Genomic DNA, 20,692 nt, shown 5'->3' with positions numbered 1-20,692 from the left:
AAGAAGATTGAGGTCCATATTGAAAAGCCTTTCCAGATTGCCTATTTAAATAATCATTTAACATTAATATGCTCCTTTTCACACACTACCTTATTTTACAGCAACACGACAGACAGAACTCCCATTTCATAATCAATTACATTGTTACTTAAAATTTCTGATACACCAAAGACAGCTTTATGCAAATGGAGTGCAGGCCTCATACTCGTGTTCACCCAAGTTCCCAACTAAATCATCTCAGAAACTAATTACAGACATTATGAAATTTTGTACCTTAATGCACAAATCACATATTGTATCTGAAAGCAGTAATATGCAATAAAGATAACTATATTTTTACAAAGAGGTATATTCCAGTTCTTCAGTAAATCATTTGTTTACAGTGTAAAAGGCATTTGATATTTTTTCCATTTCTTCAGGAATTCCTAGAGCTGGCAGATGCTTCTGCTCTAAAACACCACCCAAGATCTGTCATCACATCTCCATATATGCCATGTTTAAAATAGGTTTAAGAAAGAAAAAAATAAGCAAAAACAAAAATACGACTTATTTGTTATTTGCACAGTACTAGCAAGTTAAACCATTGGCAATAAGGGTTTTAATATAATACACACTTTCTACTGGAGATAAATCACTCAACCTTTAAATAATAGCAGGTTTTTTTCAAGAGTTACCTGGCTTCACATTGGCAGCTGGTCACTGGGACAAAAAGCAACATGAAAAACACAACTAAAAAGATGATAGATAGATCCTAATCTATTGGTGATACTGGAAGATTAAAAAATAATATTTCCTAGAACTTTAATATTTAGTAAGTGCTGAGACTGTTTTCGATATTCCAAATGCATAATTTAACAAATTCTCTCTACTGTGTTTATTTTATCCTACTACATGGAGAAGAAATCAAATACAGTTCTCCATCAGGTTCCTCCTCTGTTCCATTCCTTCTTCTTATGACATCCAGAGCAAAGAAACCTAAATAGGAAATTTAGAACACTTGCTACTATAATGATTTCAAATCTCAGCTGCTTTGAAACTGGAAGAATGCCAGCCAATTTAGACAGACTAGCCAATGCATTGTAAGCAAATTAGTCTTTCCTTTAAAAGAGCTTTAAGAAACATTCAATTTAGTTAATTACAGCATTCTGCTTTGTAAGTGAACGAATGGGTTCAGATACATGGCAGCACAGAGGTTTTGCTATAATTTAAGCAACAGAAATCAATTAGTTGGAATTGAAGTCGTAAATCTTTCACTTGATCCATCTTTCTACATAAAAGCCTCCGGATGTTAATGTATCCTTTGGTGGCTTTATCTGTTATCTGCTGGATCATTTGCATACAGGGATGACACTTCTGTTTCAGCTGCTCTCTTCAGGTTTTCCAGCAGCACAAAGGCCAGTGCTGCTTTTGGGATTTCTTCCAAGTTCTGCATTTCCTGGAAAACAGAACTTCCTGTAATGAGGAACATTTCCTTATATTTATTTTGATAGGAAATATAATGAGCAGCAGAGAGACAGTGAATGCAGTTAGCCGCAGTAGAGGACAAAAAGTTGGTTTATTTTTGGCCCAGCAATAATTGGCCATATACTCAATAATCAGAGCAAAAAGCCAACAGTAACCACTGCATTAGCCTTTGGATATGTAGAAAAAGAAGAGCTAATATAGCTCCATCTTAGCTATGGTCTAAAAGGTATGCTTCTGTCAATGAAAGGCAGACTTATCTAACCTTCCGTACTTACCCTTGATAAAATCTGTGCTGCCCTCTATGCCATTAAATTTAATATAATTTTCTTGAAATCCTCTACAAGAGGAAAGTAGCTTCCTGTGTTGCTAAGTACCTACCTCTCTGTTCTCCATTATTTGAATTACCGTAGTATCTAGCCATGGTAACACAGTCTGATAATATTACCATGAGCTCAACAGACAGTGTTTTTTAGCATCTTCATTGGAATATGTCCTTCAAAATTCCTGCTTCTTTTTCTGGCTTGACATTAAGTTGCAGACCACTTCAACAGTGTATTGCTGATGAAGAGAAGCGACTCATAAACAGAAATTACATAAAGGGACATATAGGAAGATCCTTCTCTAATTTAAGGAATTAGCTGGCACTCAGGTTTTTATGGCTTACTCTAAGCAAAACATAACAAATGAGGTATGCTTTGTAAGTAAACAGGACTTCAGAGAACACCCACATTCTGGCTTCAGAACCCCACAGGGTCTCTGCCAGCCCTTTTCAGTGATCACAGTCTCTTTCCACACAGCAACAAGTTCCACTGCTTTCCCTCCACCCCATTTTGCACAGATGTCAAGTCATACTTTCAGTCCCTTTTTTGTCTGATGAGCTTTGAAATTATTTCTCTCTGCTAACTTCTAGATGTTCCCCTTTCTAAAAGTAACTTCTGACTTTCCTCAATTTCGTACATTAGCTAACTCAACCTAGCACACTATAAAATTCTTCCAGAATTCACTGTGACTGAAAGACAGCTTGGATCTCTAGCAATTTAAACACTGTATCTCTCCACCACAGCAGCAACAATTGCTGCAGTCTGTGTTGAACTGCAGCAAAGCTTCTCTTCCCAAACAGCCTTGATGGCATATGCTTACAAAGGCACAGCACACTCCAAATAACACAGGTTTATTATCGGAAATGTTGATCTTATCTCCTTTATATGCTCCAATTTATTATGCATACACTGAAGAATTACATCTGCAAGCAGAGTAATTGATGCGTATGAGCTTGTGAAGATGGGCACCAGTTTTCAAACAGAAGTTGCAGATATTTGATCAGAGCCTCAAACACAACTTTTTTTTTTTTTAACCAACAATTATTTATTTATTTCCAGACTAAAAGGACATTTTCACTAAGCCAGCATGCATTCTTCCAATGGATTACATTTATATTTGACTTAAACCTGCTCTGAGAGTCTCCCAATTAACACAAAGTCCTAATCGTGGAATTAATTTCTCTCTTTTTGTGCTACCCATCCAAATATAGCTCTCAGTGAATACAAGAGAAATCACCATTTACAGAAGGGATGTTCCTAACTACCACCAAAGTGTAAATCGACATTAAGTAACACATCATTGCAGGGTATCCTCCCTTTGCAAAGAAGAACATTTTCAGATCTCAGAAGATCTCAGTGTTCCCGATGTCATCATAGGGAAAAAAACAAAAACAAACAAAAAAAACTTGTTTTACTTCTCCACACCAACAAGCCATTAGTTAATAACTGGCATGACAGCCTTAACTGAAATGAAGCATACCTGAACTCGTACTGAAGAACTGGGCTATCAGCACAGAGCTTTTTGGCCAAGCCTTCCTTCAGCAAGAAGGGAAAACTTAATTCTGTACACAGTAAAACAAGGTATTACTAGTATTACTAGATAAACACTGTGGATAGAGACACGCTCCTAAAACAGTTTGATAACTACTTGAGCTTTTTCCACAAAGACTCTACAAGATTTGTCTTGTAATAAAAGATGCTTGAAAACAATCTAGTAAGTAAACTGGTACTTCAACATCCCCTTTTATATAGTTTCATAACAACAGAGAAATAATTTCCTCTGAACATGGGCATGTGCTAGAATAAACATTACCAGGTTTCCTGGCACAGCAACCTCAAAAATGCCTGAAAAGGCACTGCAGGATCTTTCAAGAACTTTAAAGTTGGTATCTGCTTCTGAGCATTGCTTCAAAGGTACTCAGCAGCAGAGGCCAAGAGCAGAACAAGGAACGCACCATCATGACTTACTGCCACCTCTAGTAAATGCTACTGCAACTCTTTATTCCAAGCAAAATATTTTAAAATATTAATATCCCAACACAAGACCAAAAAACAGAAAGGGAAGAGAGTCCTTGGTTAGTTGATGGAGTTATTTGATGACCCCACTTATGGCCAAGCATTTTGTATTTTCCAGCCTCCTTGCTCATCATTCTATAGTCAAAAATAATGCAAATCACCAAACAATTCCCAACAAAGAAGAAAAGCAGTTAAATAGACATAGAAAGCATAGAAACAATAACTATTTTATTTTCTAATTTAAAAACATTTAGTGCTGCACATTTGTTTTTCACCAAGTTCTATCACTCTGTTGGTAACTTAACTTCTGGAGAAAAAAAAAGAGAAAAGCAAATGTAAAATCTGCAGACATAGCCTACTTTGGTTATAAAACCAAAAAAAAAAATCAACATTTCTGATACTAAGAGTAATGAAATAAGAAATAATGTAATAAATTATTAAAAAATAAGATGAAACTACAGCCAAAAAAAAATCTTTTATCAGATATAAACAATGCAGTACAAGCATTCATTTTCTAGAATTTAGGGATAACCTTGATATCACCAATTAAATTAATCAAAAAATGCTTCTGTTTCATTTTTCTTTGTCTTTTTTTTTTTTTTTTCCAACAGACACTGTTGTCACTTTAAATCAAAGCGTAAAAGAGAACAATTTTCTCTGAACAAGGCTAGGCTCACTCTCTTATCAGTCAACTGCCCAGTCCTTCTGGCATGAATGTCTGAGTTTCCTAAATCTGTAGCAAGTCTCTTAAACATAGCGCCTGTGGGAATTTCTCTAGAGCCCAGCAGCTCTGTTATACTTCATGTAAACTCACAAACAGGTGCAAATCAGGATACCAGCATGAGTCCATCCTTATCACAGACCAATGAATAATGAATACCCAAGTGTTCCAGTTCTATTTGATGGAGAGATTCTGCCTTGGATTCCTACTTTTCCCCTCTGCTGTTCAAAAAACACCCTTATTATCTACACTTTGGGAACAGTAAGACAAAGATTTTCAATTTCTTTAAGTTCATTTCTTCCCTATAGCTCAAAAATTGCCCGGCTGTCTCTTTCACTGACCTCCACTAATATCACTAATGCAACGTCTCAAGGGTTGCAAATTGAACAGACCAGAAACACTTGGCCATTACTTCTTCTAAAAGTACTCCGGGCTCAAGTCATGCTGTTTAACCTTTATATCATTTAACAAAATAACATAAGAAATAGATTCTTGCCAACTTCTAACCAGTCACAAGGTCTCAGAATCCAATGGAGAGTTTCTAAAAGCCTTAGTCTAACTTGTCTCATTTAATGGTATCTATTTCTGTCTAATTCCAGAGGAAAATGTTCTTCGATGGACAGATGCAATCAAACATGAAAATGTCACACCTCTGAATTGCCTCACCGTTCACAGTGATTACAGCACATACTCCCAGTTTGCACTTGTCAAGAATGCTAATGAACACAATTAGTATTCCCGAGATAATTTGCTGCCAATTCACTATGACACCATCATTGTCCTATGAGTTATTTAACAGCTCTTCACAGGTATCTTCTTCACCAAGAGATGTTCATTAAAGCTGACTTTCATTTTAAACACTGCTTTTTTCATCAGCACGGATACAATTCAGATAAAATAAAAATAAACGGCCTGTTCTAGAGATCCCTGACTGTCATACCACTTGAAATTTTCAGATAAGAGAAGACACTTTCAGATTAGTCAGTTTTTAAAGATGAGCAGCAAACAGCATTAGGCCATTCTGCAGTATAAGCTGACAGGTAGCAACGCCAGCTCGAGAAGCCTAGCTCTTATCTCTCCCACTTTGCAGCTCTCAGTCTTATCTCCAGCCTGTACCAGGCAGTCTTATCAGCACTGGCAGCTTCCTTGTACACAGGGCATATGTGAAGGGGTTCAGTGCACTGATCCACAGTAATCCAGGTCATTTCCCTGGTAAAGTTCATGGGATGACACTGCAAATATTTGCATCAGTACAGGTGAAAATGAGGCTTCTTAGCTGTCTAAAGCTGGCCACAGCTTATTTAAACTGGCTCTGGATAAGGATCTATACAACCACCCCGCTCTCCACTCCTGGCTGTGGATACTCATCCAGCTGCACATCAGCAATTTTATACCATTGCGCAACCATACGTACAGCACATCAGTTTTGCTGGGAAAGCAACTCCAAAGATCTGGCTACAGGCAGGCTTCCAGGCAGACTCAACCCACCTCAGAGCTTGCTCCAGCCCTGCTGGAACACAAACCTGCTTTCTGGGACAGACAGACTGCTATAGGAAGGAGAGACAGATAAGGCTGCCTTCTGGGATAGCAACACAGACTCAGTTTAGATCACTTCTAACATGGAGTTCTGTTCTGAGGTTTTACCATGCTAAAGTGCAGGGATAGGAACAAGAATTGTGTGAGCTGGTGATGGAAAACCTTTATAGTAGCACTGTCAATGGATCATAGAATTACAGCCAAAAGGAATCACGTGCTATAACACCAAAATCCATATTTCAGGAAATGTTTTCAAAATGAAGTTTATCTTGTTTGCTCACACTCAGCCACGTATTCAGACTAGTACGGTACAACACCAGCCATCAGCCATACAGTTCTATCCAGCAATAGTTCAATTAAAAAATACCCAAAAAAGAGCCTAAAACTTTGCAGGTACATATTCCGAAACTGAGTTTTCAGGCTCATGAACATTTCAACTGTCAGTATATTTAACATGACTAATTTGAGAATTTCCTTGTAAAATAAATTACGGAAAGAGAATGCTGCCTGTTGAGGAATGCACTTAGAATTTGATTTTCTCAATTATAAAATATGATGTGCTTTTAGGATCTTATTTGCAATGCAGAATAAGTCAGACAACCACAGATATGTTAATTAGATCTACCAAGAGAGCCCTTCTCATTCCAGTTAGAGGGTTAAATTATTTCCCAGGCAAATTTGCAAAACCCCCACAGAAGCACAGATAATAAACAAGGCAGATCCTGAGGCCACTGGTTTGCAGAAATACACAAAAACAGTAGAATACTTTTTTAACCCAGCTACTGTGAAAATCTGAAGTACACATTGCTACATAAGCCCGATAGAATCCATCCTTTAAATATTTCTAAGATTACACCATCTCTAACAAAAAAAAAAAAAAAAGAGAGACATTAGGTCAATATGACAGTTCGTCTCAGTGCCTCTTGTATTTACGCAGATCAATTCACTGAGCTTTGCAGTCTAAGAATGATCACTTAGCTATTTTATCCCTGGGGCTCCTGAAAAATCACAGAATACAAACATCTGCTGCTTGGTATTTGCTTCTGTAAATTTCATCCACTGAAAACTTACTCATAGGACTGAACCAAAAATGTATATGGAGTACCCCATACAACAACACCAAGAACACAACTGCTGTTTTTCTCCTCTTGCCCTTTCTCTGAACAGGGAGCACTTCCGCAGTATTGCCATTTGGGAAGGACCATGTACTAAGGTAATACCACTGCTGTTTATCTCACCACTGCTTTTAATGGAAGCAATACTATTTTGTGTAAGAAGTGAAAATCCAGAAGAAGTAGATGCGTAAGTTAGAAAGTGAGCATTCTTAAACTAACAGAGCATTCTTCCTGCATAATTCATTTCATACAGATATTTGTTTTCCAAGGTGTCCCAACTTTTCGTGTGTACAAGTAGTGCAAAAAACTTGCAGGAACAAAGTCTACCATCTGCTGCCTGCCTCCAATAAACAAACCTAGGCTCATCATAAGCTGTTTACATATCAACCTTTTCCATCTTCTCTGAAGTGTTCCTAACTTACTAAAACATGTAGTATTTTGAGAAACTAAGTTATTTATAATTAAATGACTGTTGTAAAGTCTGCACCAATCATTTGAGAACATTATGCTGCAATGAGCTAACCCACATTCTTTCCAATGCAGTCTGAGGAAGACATAGATTGCATCTTTACAATGCAAAAGGAGCTAGGAGTTATGACTGAACTATTTATATTTAGTATTCTTCTCTCTATCTTATGATAAAGTCCCAATGACTGATCAACTTAGCTTAATGGCTAACAGTTTTTTAATTTTTCCTGTTAATATGCAGAAATCCTTGGTGTGCCCAATGTGTAATACATGTAGACATAGATCTGTATGCAGACTTTGTATAAAGACTTCCTTTTGTTAATAAAAACTTACAACCTATACATGATAAAAACAGGTTGCGAAGTATTCCACGAAATATTCATAATAATCCCATATTTGAAATACATAGGCAGTATTATTAATTAAGTATATTGCTGTTATATTCATCCAAAACAGGAAACAGTTAATGACTTATGAATGATTTCATATAGGAAAGTTTAACCTTTAGTTTTCAAAGCTTTAAGATCCCAATGTAAATTGAATTCCACTGCTACAGATTTTCTTTATGAAATTAATTTGTCGTCTTGTGTTTCTTATCATACTTATCCAGGATGAAAGAAGAATTAAATGATTTATTTTCTTAAATGATTAAGTGAAAAGGCATTTAACAGCAGAAAACAGATTTAATCGCCAAGGATAGAAATATCAAGTAAATAATTTGTACATACTCAAAATGGCTTAGGTTGGAAGGGACTCGAAAGACCATCTAGCTCCAACCCCTCTGCCATAGGCAGGGTTGCCAACCACTGGACCAGGTTGCTGTAATGGTTGTCTCGGATCACCTCCTTGCTTTGCATGTGCCTTCATTTCTTCCATGACCTTCCCAGCATAGACATGAGGCTCACCAGCCTGTAGCTTGCTGGGTCTTCCTTTCTCCCTTTTATAAAAAGGGTAGCAATGTTTCCCTTTCTCCAGTCACCAAGGACTTCACCTGACAGCCGTGACTTTTCAAATACGATAGAGTGCAACTTGGTAACCACATCAGCCAGTTCCTTTAGGAGCCTGAGATGCATGTCATCCAGCTCCACAAGACTTGTACATGTTCAGCTTTATGACTCTTCTCTGTCACTCAGCAGTACATCCCTCTTCCCCCACTGAAATCTAATTTAAAGCTCCAGTGATAAGCCCAGACAGCTTGCTATCCAACCCAGAATACTCTCGCCCCTCCTGAGCAGTTGCATCCCATCCAATGTCAACACACATAGTCTACTGAATCTATATTGTTGATCTTGCAAGGATGCTAGTAACACGTATGGAGAAGTTGAAGAAAGAAGGGATGTTGCAGTGTATTTAAGTCATAAGACTGCATAACTGGTTTAGATGCTGATATGTGAATTCATCCTGCTTTGCAATAGTTAAAAAAGAGAAAAGAGAGAGAGTAAAGAAAAATGGAAGTGACAACAATTCTCTGATGACAACATTGAAGAGTGTGGAAAAACTACAAAACTATAAAGCCCCTGAGAGTGAGACACATTAGATTAGTGCCCACAGAACTGGATCTGGTATAGTTCCATATCTCACAAATGCTGAGTAAAGTCAGTTTCAAAATGACCTTACACCCTAGCTAGTCCTTGTTTAGCCTTCAAATGCACAAAAATTGCCAGTGTATCTCAGATACACCAAGTCAGCATTCAGTCAAGATACTGACACGTCCATTCTTCTTAATATGAAAAGTATAATCTAGGGCTCACAATCACACATAAGAAATAGAACATCTTTTTAAACAGTGTCAGAAGACTCAAATGAAGAACCTTCTGATTATTTCTGGCTTAACCTTTAGCAGCTGAGTTCTCTTTCTCATAAAAGAAAACACTTTTATTTTGGACAGAAATGTCTTGATAGAAAAAAAAAAAGTTTTAGCTTTCTAATTGAAGTGCATATAAAATATTAACCTTGTTTTCCTGTTAAATGGCTGACTACCTCATCTTCCACCAAAGATAAATTATTTTTCCTTACAAGTTTGCATGCAAAGAACCTGGCCATCATGAGCAGATGGCACAGCGTGACCGAGCATCACAAGCCCTTTCAGTAACAACCACCCGCCTCCCCAGCATGCGCTACTTAATACAAACACATCCCTCTTCACACTGATAAAAAATTAATCGTATTTTATATACAAAGACAAGTTTCCTTTTTTATTATTTAGTAACTTGTGATTCTAGCTTCAGCTTCATCCTTGTGAGACAGAAATACACACAAAATAAAGAAATCACACTGAAATACTTTCCATCCCTTGCTGCAGAGAAATCCCCACATGCTCTGTGACAGCTTGCTGCATGCAGGGATGGCTCTCCCCAGCTAGCTCAAGATGCAGCATAAGCATTTCTGGAATCCTGCAACCACTTCTGCACTCTTGGTTTGGCTGTTTTTTAATTAAAGAAAAAAAGAACCTTAGCATTTACAATCTTAGTTATGTACATGAAGCAAGCAGAGGCGAAAGGCAAGCAGACTGTCTACCTCATATCAGGCCATTGCTAACTCCTTCCAGATGTGCCCCATTATCAAACAGCGATGCAGTTTCATCTGAACACCAAAAAGCACCAGATCAAGAGACTGCCCATTTTTAGATTTCTCTTACCAATCCAATACCAGCATCAGAACGCAAATAATATTTTAACGCTTATTTCAATGACAAAGGCTGGAATTCTTTTCATTTCTAAATTAAAAAACAGATTTTAGCACGTCAAGCTGCGACAAGGGAGGATCCTCAGAGGACTCCAGCAGCATTTTGCCTTCAATCTTTTTATTTGTTTTTCCCAAAGCCAGTTTTTACCCACTTTCCACATAACACAGGCAGCTCATGCAGCCCGTAGCTGAGAACCAGCTTGTAACATGCGCGCTCCTACAAAGTAAGAGTCAAGCTCTGTTTTCCTCAGCACTTGAACAACAAGCAGCTCATCTCAAACTGATATTTTCAGTTGTTGAAATAAGCTGTAAGAAATAAGGAGATAAGTATGACTGGATGAAAGAGAGCATTTCTGATACCATTTTCACAATGTATTTTCTATTGTTACAGAAAGTGAGGCAGACAAATGATAACAACGAAATGTGTGTCAGTTTCCTCTAAGGGCTCTGGTTCCCCGTAACATCAATTTATACCAGGATAGATAATGAGGTTCAGACTCGTAGGTGCCTACTTGGCCATCACTGTATGGACTAATCTGTATTTGTAAGTTGTACACTAAGGACTACATACATTTAAAGCCTGACGTCTCATCAAGTTGAAACTACAGAGCGATGACTCAAAAATGATGGACTTCCAATTTAAGGTATTCAAGTAGTGTTTCCCAAGTGGCTCCATCAAGCAAATAGCAGGAGAAGAGAAGAGCCAGTATAATGTTACCAGTCAATCATTCGTATAAGAGCTGAGAAAAATAAGGTTTCACAAATAGTAGAAATTTCTCATTTTACTACTCTGTGGCAAAGTGCAAGAGGTACCTTATCTCAGCGAGTAAATGTCTTGCTTCAGATCAATGCCCTGGCAGGGGCAAATTCCTTCCCAGGGTGCTTTAATGGATGGAATGACACAGTGCTGAGACATAACCTGCAGTTCAAGGAATTATTTTGATAAAACCATGCTGGGAACTGACTCATCTGCTATTCTGAGATCTTGCTGCTTTACAGAGAAAAGTAATTCTCAATGTACTAACCCAGCAAGTACTATGATCCTGGGAAAACTTCGCAATGGGAAGCTCTCACAAACCATTCAGTTTTGGCCTCTCAAGATCTTACAAAATCTCTAGGTTAGAATCAAAGGTGTTTCTACTGTTCATTCTTCAACTTAACCATGATCTGCCATATTTAACATTAAACCTAATCCCATTTAGATGACTGAGAAATCGTGTTAAATAAATCTATCAGTTCATTTATCATAATATCAGTCAATGTGAAAATAGTAATGGTCATGACAAATACATTCAGAGAATTACCACAAATGTGCGAACGATTAATTAAGAAATATACATCAGGTATTGTTCCTCCTTATGAAATTCAATGGCAGAAAATGCCCTCTGATGTTGGGAGGGGTGGGAACCACACAGAAAACGACATCTACTACTAACCCTAAGATAAAAACATTTCAATTAGTTATTTGTATTGCAAATAGAAAAAAAATACTTGGATGAATGAGCACTGCATATTCCTCAAGACACACAGATGCAAACATCTTGGTTTGTTTTTAAGTATCTTCCCAGTATTATCATCAATCAAGTTCAACAAATCAAAGTATATCGCCCTACCTTTTGGGTTTTTTTTCACTTAAGTGCAACACATATAACTTTTTATCATGCATCTCTGCACACAACAGAGGAAGTGCTTTAACCTGTTAGATATTAGCCACACTAAAAGTGCAAGACAACATATCTGTTAATACAATACATTCTTATAATACTTTGTTATTGACACGCAAACACCAAAGCAAAACAAGGGATATCATTTTTGCAGTAAGTTACCATAACCACAGCAAACCACAAAACACCACCTTCTTACGAATTGATACATTCTACTTGGCACCATGCTAACCAGTCAACTCACTGCATTTAAAATTCAAGCTGCAAGATCTTCGGTTTTTGCAAGTTAATTTACTGTAAGAAATGTGATTTTATCATCAGTGAAATGGTACTAAAGCAGAACAGTAAAAAAAACAACAATCAGAGTTGCAATTTATTTTTCACATCCTTGAAAACTGAAGTTCTCTGTATACGTGAAAAAAAAACCACCACAATCAAATTGTTGAAGTACCAGAGCTTCAGCTTGCCTTGACTGATATTGCTATTATTGATAAGACAGAAAATACCAAATATATCCATTAAAGTACACTCTCTAGGTAGAGTCCTTCTGTTTTGTCTGAATTAGTTTACATACTGCAGTAAACTTGGAACTCTTTTGAAACAGTTCCAAAAATTGAAAATATAGAAAAGATAGAAAGCACATCTCCTGTGTTACAATCAAGATCCAACAGAATAGAACCTCTTGAAAAAAGAATCAGAGTTCCTAAGACTTGTGGATCTGTCATAAAACAGCACTAACTTAAAGGCAGTTCTCTCTAGTAAACAAAACAGTAAAATTTCATAATATCACCTACTAAGGAAACACTAATTCACCTGAAAATAAACAACCTAAAAAAATTTTTTTTAAGCAAGAAAAGGTAGTAGGTCAAGGGATTTCAGAAATAATCAAGTCTGATAGAAAGAAAGACTACGTATCTAGGAACTTTAAGGAGATAGTTTTTACCTAGATTGCAAATTACCTAGATTTAATGAATTATCCAGATTGAAAATGAGCTATACATCTTACTAACACATTTAAAAATCAAGGACAAAATACGAAGGAAAAAAAAAGAAATTTTAAGCATAAGGTTGAGAGTCTGTTTAGCTATATTTGCTGTGGGCACAAGACCTTTTTCAGAGACATCATGTGAAAGAGCCCATTTCACACAATGTAGCTGCTGCATTGCTTTCACATGCACAGCCTTGCACGACAGTTATTTTGATCCATCTGCCTCAAACACCACCATACTTCATCTGCAGCCCTCTCTTCTCCTCTCTTCCTATGCGATATTTGATTAGCAAACACCTACACTTGGAATCCTTTCTAAAGTACTGCCCTTTATTCTGTGTTCTTTACACAACAAATTACTTAAGGAAAAAAAAACAAAAGCATAACACAAATATATACTTTTTAAGCTGCTTACTACAAAATAATGCAAGGCCTGAACAGCAAAGTCATTTTTGAAATAACATTTGCCTATAATCTGACCTATACTGTAGAACACTGAAAATTAGAAATTGCAAAAATAGCTGCATAAAAAAATAAAACTCAATCTTTTCTTTCTTGTCCAGCAACAGATTGTTTTAGTAACAGCAATCTGTTAGACAAATGAAAAGAAGAAATTACCAGGCATCAGACTGTATTAAGAGTCATAAGACAGTGAGTCATTACACAGCAAGCCAAGTAAACTGACCAAGGACTATGAGAGCTTGCATTTCTTGCATTCCTACAGCTAAAAGATTCAGAGAAGCAATTCTCTGAACAGGAAGGTCTGTCTAAACTGCAATAAACAAATAGGAACACCTGTGCACCTGCCGAGAATCGGGGAAGAAGTTTTTACATCCAGGGATAAAGCATCAAGAATAAACTGTTCATCTACCCTTGTTATCAGAAAGCCTTCACTAGTATCAGTCGGGAAAGTTTGCCTAGGAAGTCTGTGGAATGTCCATTACTGGAGGTTTCTAAAAAGACAAGTCAGACAAGTTTGTGAAAGGTGGTTTAGGTATAGCTGATGCATCTCAGAGAAGATAGACATCAATGACTTTTTAAGATACCTTCACACCTATCTTTTTCCTCCAAGGTACTGAATTTTGACTGTTTCCAGTTTGGTAGACTCAAACTCCACATTTTTTTCTAGTGACAGTGCAGTAGGAAACCGAAGATAATCAAAGCACACAGAAGTATTAAAATTGTTTTTAACACAGTACAGTGGCTGACGGCTCATTCTCTGTAAATGATCTTTGGTAAAGAAAGGAAAAAAAACGCACTTTTTCAGTTACTTTCTTTTCCTTCCCTTCTTCATCAACAGACTCAGGTAACTCGACGCTAACACTTGTTATGTTGACAGGGCACTACTCTTCATATTTATCTCAACTTGATCACCGATAAATTTTTTCTGCATTAAAGAAGTTTGGTACATTCCAACTAATGGTAATATAACAAATTCAAAAAAAAAGAAAAGTTGAAGCAAAACAAATCCTTTGCATAGGACTTAGATTTTTAAATATTCAGTGGGAATGATTTTTTATCACCATGGTCTCCGCACTTGCATTTCACTCAATTGACAGCAAGTGCTTACTTTTCATAAAGAAATCCTCCTGAGCGTGCTGAATCATGGACTCCAGGACTTTGCATTACGGCACGCTGGTCGGTGCGACAGGGAGGGTAAGTATGGAAGCATTTGTGCAAGAATGAAGTGTTCCACAAAAGCAGTTTACATTTCTAATTTATTGAATTTTATTGTTGAAAAAACTTGTTGTAGAATGGTATACATTGTGACATGGAAGTCATATTTCTCAATTATTTTTCAATTTCTGAATTGTTTTTCTTAACAAATCAAATCACAAATTCATCCAAGTTAAAGAACTAGATTTAACTTGTCTTTGCAGTCTCCAATTCTTCTCCCTTCAAGTCTTGCTTAAATTATAGCCATATTTTCAGCAAACAGTATGAGGAATCATTTCCTCAGTGAACTATATTATGCAACAAGAACTTAGAAACAGATTCATACTTTTGAAATACTTTTGAAATATTTACAAATAAATACCCTCTTCTGTTTGGTTCCTCAGGAGTTCCATAATTCCAAAGCTTTTTATGTGAAGCAGATAGTATTCTTTCCAGTTAGCAAAGATACCAGCTGCTCTTACATAGCTTATTTACTAATTAAAAGCTATCAGATTTCTAAAATATAAAAGCTAAGCATCTACAAATGATGTGGCTACTTTACACTGCCTGAAATGTTGCGGTATTTCTCTCATTCTAGTGAGCTCCATGTGCAAAGAAAGATCTTTATTATGTGCCCTCATTTAAAGGAAGCCATCAAAAAAACACTTATGAATAGTGTTTTCAAAGAAAATAGGTTTTAAACTAATAAAAGGCAAATATCTACCAAAGTAATTTTAAAGGGATTTGACAATAAAAATTAATTCATACAATAAATAGCATTTAATGCACACAAAAATGCCATCTAAATCACGAAGATGTCATTTTCATTACCTGACAAGAACGAAACTGGTTGACCAGCAGTGTGCATCTCTGTGGGTCTTTTCTTCCATCTAAACTGTCCAGTTCAGCTGCTACTTGATTTAGTTCCTCATCGGCATAGTAGAACTGAGCAAGGAGCTGTGGGTCTGTTCTCTGTGTAGAAGAGATGCATAGAATATTGCGTTACAGAATATTACATTACTTTTTCGCAATTAAAAAAATACTCCAGTGAATTATACTGATTGTAATTTATTTTTTAAGTCATTTAAGCCAGATTAGTAGGGCATCAGCACAAAAAGAATGACATTGAGACATTTACATACACTCACAAAATCTTCCCAACTTGAACAAAAAAAAATCTCTCCTCCAACAAAGTGGGTATTATTAAACTACTGTTATCTCCAAAACCATCCTGGCATTCCCCCCCACAGTAGCATAATTGCCTGGTGGACAAACAACTGAATCACAAGCTTTGTTTATTAAATAAAAGCTTGCTTCAATTTTGGCAAAACAAGACAACAACCACCACCTGCTGCCAACACAAAGCAATGCGAGGGGCCTTCAGGAGAAGCTTCTACAGCTGCTGGTTGGACTTGTGACCACTGCAGTGACTCCTGAAATCCAACCATCTGCAGAGGTTTATGGACACTGGCGAGATCCACCTGAGCATTCTCTTTTCTAGGCTAAGTTGTCCAGCTCTCTCAGGCTCTGCTCAGCAACAGAAACGGTGAGAGCACAGAAAGTAATGTGAAATATCATATATTCACAAAATACAGCTCCAGCAGAAAAAACCCTTTGGGCCTTTGCATTACACAAGCATTAAACCTACAGAGCTGTACAGTCACGCAGTTAACTACTGTGAGACCTGGTCTCATTAGTGATGCTACAGACCGCCTCACTGGTGCATGCTGCATGGTTTCTCAACTAGCAATTTAATGGCACAACAACAACAACAGCCTTCCCTGAAAGCAAACACACCAGCTCCTGTTCCTACATGTCCTACTTATGCATGGATATAATGATTTTAGGCTATCTTTCAGCTTTCTGCACTGGTAGTTCACACCATTTGAACTGGAAGGCAACTCAGATATACTTTTTAAGTTGATGAAACATAGTAATGAAAGTAATAGTTATGAAAGTTAGGATTTTTTTCTTTAAGCAGGAAACCAGTTGCTTACTACAAAATAAATGACAGAGAGCCTTGGCAATCTTTAGATTTTTCCTCTGCATTCTTTCAATTTTTTATTGAATCAGTTTTTTTATCAATTTTTTTTATCAATTTTTTATTGAATATATCAGTTTTTTATTAAGCAGCTACAGTACACTGAGCATAAGCTGTGAAACATTTAAATTTTGGCTCCATTAAAACCTTGATAGAAAAATACACAGGGAGAGAGATAAAGCTTGTAGTATATGGGGAATAAACAAAATCCAGAATTAAGGACAGTCCGGAGAGACCCTAAAACTGAATTACTTAATTTGGTTGAGTTCAGCACTAAATTCTCACATCTTCCCTACCCTATTATTTTTATTATATCTGCTGTTTACATTTTCCTTTAGTATTTACTGACACCAAGAAAACTTTCTAGATAAAATCGTTAACCGAAGACACAGGAATTCGTGCATGGAAGTGTGGCAAAACACAACTTATTTATATGCATCTAAATTGCACTGCAGAAGCAAAATAAGGCAATTTGTTGAGTGGTCCCAAGCTAAAAAAGCAAATGTAAGACCAAGACAGTTAGCTCCCATGTGGCTGATCTTTTAAATTGGAGAAACAAAAGTTTTAATTGAGTTCTCTCTCCCATGTTATGTTTGTTGCGGATTAGTATCGTGATCCTTGATTAATTGTGTCAATCATGTGGGCCCAGGCAAGACAAAGCTGCATGAGATTTTAAATCTCCTAGCAGGGAGGCATTTAAATTCAATGGCCACAACTTTCTAAATTCAATTTGTACCAACCAGTATGAGAAAAGAGGTAGCACCATACTCTGTGCCAATTTTTGCTTTCAGTTTGTGCAAAACATGGTTCAAATGATTCCATCAGAATAGGTTACTGTTCACTGGCAGAGTAACAGTATTTCTCATCTTCAACTGTTTAAGTTAATAGAAAAACTATATTTGAGTGCACCTAACCTATTGCTTAATATTCTACTTATTTCCAGAATTAACCACATTTACAATCAAATTTGTTCATCTAGATTCTTGTTGTGATTAGCTGGATTCATCCTCTAGGTTTTGGATCTTGCCTTTTTCCACTAGAGCATCATGTGTTGCAGTTACTTCTGTTCACTTATTTTTGTATCCACAGACTGCAGGAACCCTTGTTGCCACAATGTCCTTGCACAACCCCTGCAGATTTTTGTTCCTGTTTTGTTGGGGTGATAACAGATAAAAAACATAGCCAAACACCACCCTGAACCTGGACTCTCCACATAGGAATCTCTCCACTGCACAAGAACATCTCGTATTCCCTCTGATGTTTTTCTGCATTTCACAAGTCATGTTCTAAAAGCCCACCAAGTGATGCAGGTTATCCTCATGTAGCATAATTGCCAGCATGTGACTTACCAACACAGGACTGCATTCACCACAGATTCAAAATCAGTTTTTTGTGCATTGGTAATCATTTATTATCCTCATTTATAAGATATAAATCAAGTATTACTCCAGTCAGTACAAAGGCAGGAATTGGCATATCATCAGTCACAGTAATAGTGCATTATTCCTTCTATTAGGAAAGATCACTCACAGAATTTTTTTGATGTGTGCATTCTCACCCAACAGCACACACACTTATTTCTTATTAGGTATTACTCTTCATTCTCAGCTCATTAGGTCAAAGATTCAATGCAGAAGACTGCCTGCCATTGCCAAGCTCAGTACTGAACAGCCCATGTGAGAAGCTGTATTAACTACCAAACTGGTTACACACAGATTTTGCCAGCAAAACCCCACCTAGATTAGGTTGGTTCCGTTTACTGCACAATAAATTCTGATCTGATTTTTATAAGGATTTACATCGACTATAAGAGAGTGGTAAAAGGAAAACACCTTAGGTTTAAGTAAGCTGTCAGATACAGGTTATTAGATAAGTAACAGGTCTGTAAGATTACACGCTATCAGTTGAAAAGATGCTATTCTCACATCTTGTAAACAAGCTGGTCTTTATCAAAAACAGAAGTTGTCACTTAAAAAAAAAAGAAAAAGAAAAAGCGTAAGCAGACTGGAAAAAGAAATTCTAGCTCACACATCTCAACGCAGGACACAAGCTAGCAGCCAGACAGAGAACAGATACTATAATGAGAAGCCAAGGTGCTAAGAGAAATCTCAAACCAGTCAGTAATTCCAGAATTGTTTTGAAAATCAAGTTTCCAGAAATAAGGATTTTTCTAGTAGAGAATTTCCTTCTTTTGAAACAAGATTTGAAGCATCTTTCGTATGATTTTAATGTCACCTTTTAAGCATACTGCTTTTTTTTTTTTATTCAACTAGCTAACAGATAAAATATGCATGGTCTTATAAATATAAAAGAGAGCAGCCCATAACCAAGGAACATTTTCCCCAGATTTCTGTGATCCTTCATAGAGGATTTTAAGTTCTTCTATAGATGTCACAATACAGATGAAGTCTCCACCACTACCATCAAAAATAGAGAGGGAAGATGTCATCAACATCAATAAGCCAAAGAATAGACTGAAACAAAGGAACCAGAGAGATCAACAAAATCCTAGCGAGTGATACTGTTATTCCCTGATCTCCAAAAAATAACGTTCAGCATGTTTGAATTGCTGATATAAAGGTTTCAGAACAACAACAGATAAAGCCCAGCCCTGCTTAAATAAAATTCACGGACTTGATATGAAAAGCTCCTTGGTTGTCCTTTTGCACTTCTTCATTATCTTAAGTATTCACAGCTCTCCCACATGCTCAAGCCCTGATGTGACTGAAAGAAACTACAAGGAAAAAGCTTTAAATATATATACCTTCTTCTGATGGTTAATCTAGATTGCTTTTTGACAAGGGAACACCATAAGCCGACACCTACTGGGGAAACTTTTCAAATAGCATAAACTATATTTTGCATATATTTTATTACACATTAAAGCAACTCCATCCACAAACATCTACGAGATGATATTGGGTAAGAACAGTCAGTCCCTATAGGATAATTTTAATTGCTGTAGGTGCCAGGTTATGTTGCCCTTCCATAGCCAGGATCATTTAAACATCAACTCTATTCTGCTACAGCTGATGGGATTTTACTAGCTGACATGAGAAGCTGTAAAGAAAGACCACGGTGTTTGCATCAGCACAACTGTTATATCTATATGGCCTCCATTGCTCTCCATTCAGAAATGGGAAGGCTGGTATAAATGTCTGTTACTGAAGGCCAAGTTGTCAGTCTAAATCTGTTGCCTACTGTGTTTTGGGGCAAAGGAAACAAGTGGATTGCCACAAAACCAGGCAAATAGGATCAACCTCGAACTTTCCATTCTCTGGAATAAATGTAGCAGTTATTGGACTTTGCCAAATAGGAACAATTACTGCATGGCACAGAAATCAGAACAAAGTCCCCACAAGTGAAAGTACATTGGCTTTGAGATGGGAATTTGAAAATGCTATAAGTAAAAACATCAGTCCTGTTCTCCAGCACACAGATAATATTATGTAACATTTTAGAAAACAACTCACTATACACCATATGCTTTGTGTATCACAAGGCAGATCTAGGTGCTAAGAATTTAAGTATGGTCAGTTCTACATCTCAGAGGCGGTGTTATGTTTTCAAAGCCTAAAACAGATGTTGCACATTACTAGTTTTAAACTCATTAAACTCATTTAAGACTTATGTAGAAAAAAATAAAAAACTTGAGGGTTGGTTTCTTTTTTTTTTCTGAAGTAAAAGGATTTAGGCTACTTTTACTTAGACCCCCAAACATATCCATTGTAAGTGTGAAAAATAATAGAATCCTTAGAGTTGGAAGGGACTTCTGAAGGCCATCTAGTCCAACTCCCCTGCAGTGAGCAGGGACATGCACAGCTACATCAAGTTGCCCAGGGCCTGGTCCAGCCCAGCCTTGATAGTCTCCAGGGATGGGGAATCAACCAGATTTCTGGGCAGTCTGTGCCAGTGCCTCACCACCCCACTGTAAAAGACCTTTTCCTTTTATCCAACCTAAATCTCCCCTCTTTAAGCTTGAAGCCACTTCCCCTTTTTTTTGTCACCACAGACACTG

General features: G+C 37.0%; 1 protein-coding gene across 2 annotated transcripts in view; it reads right to left on the bottom strand.

Annotated features, from left to right (window-relative positions):
* The window catches only part of LOC100541754 (lateral signaling target protein 2 homolog), a 46,013-nt gene extending 30,403 nt beyond the window's left edge, over window positions 1-15,610 (bottom strand). Inside the window, exon 1 of one of the 2 annotated variants that reach the window (XM_010710456.3) lies at window positions 15,465-15,610. The gene's annotated coding sequence lies outside the window, so the exon portion shown is untranslated. The remainder of the gene's footprint in view (window positions 1-15,464) is intronic. The other variant, XM_019614996.2, reaches the window with a different exon arrangement.
* Window positions 15,611-20,692: the final 5,082 nt, after the last annotated feature.

Source organism: Meleagris gallopavo, chromosome 4 (genome assembly GCF_000146605.3).
Source record: "Meleagris gallopavo isolate NT-WF06-2002-E0010 breed Aviagen turkey brand Nicholas breeding stock chromosome 4, Turkey_5.1, whole genome shotgun sequence".
Lineage (NCBI taxonomy): Eukaryota > Metazoa > Chordata > Aves > Galliformes > Phasianidae > Meleagris > Meleagris gallopavo.
The sequence above is the reverse complement of the archived record's forward strand: the minus strand, read 5'-3'. Positions and strand labels throughout refer to the sequence as shown.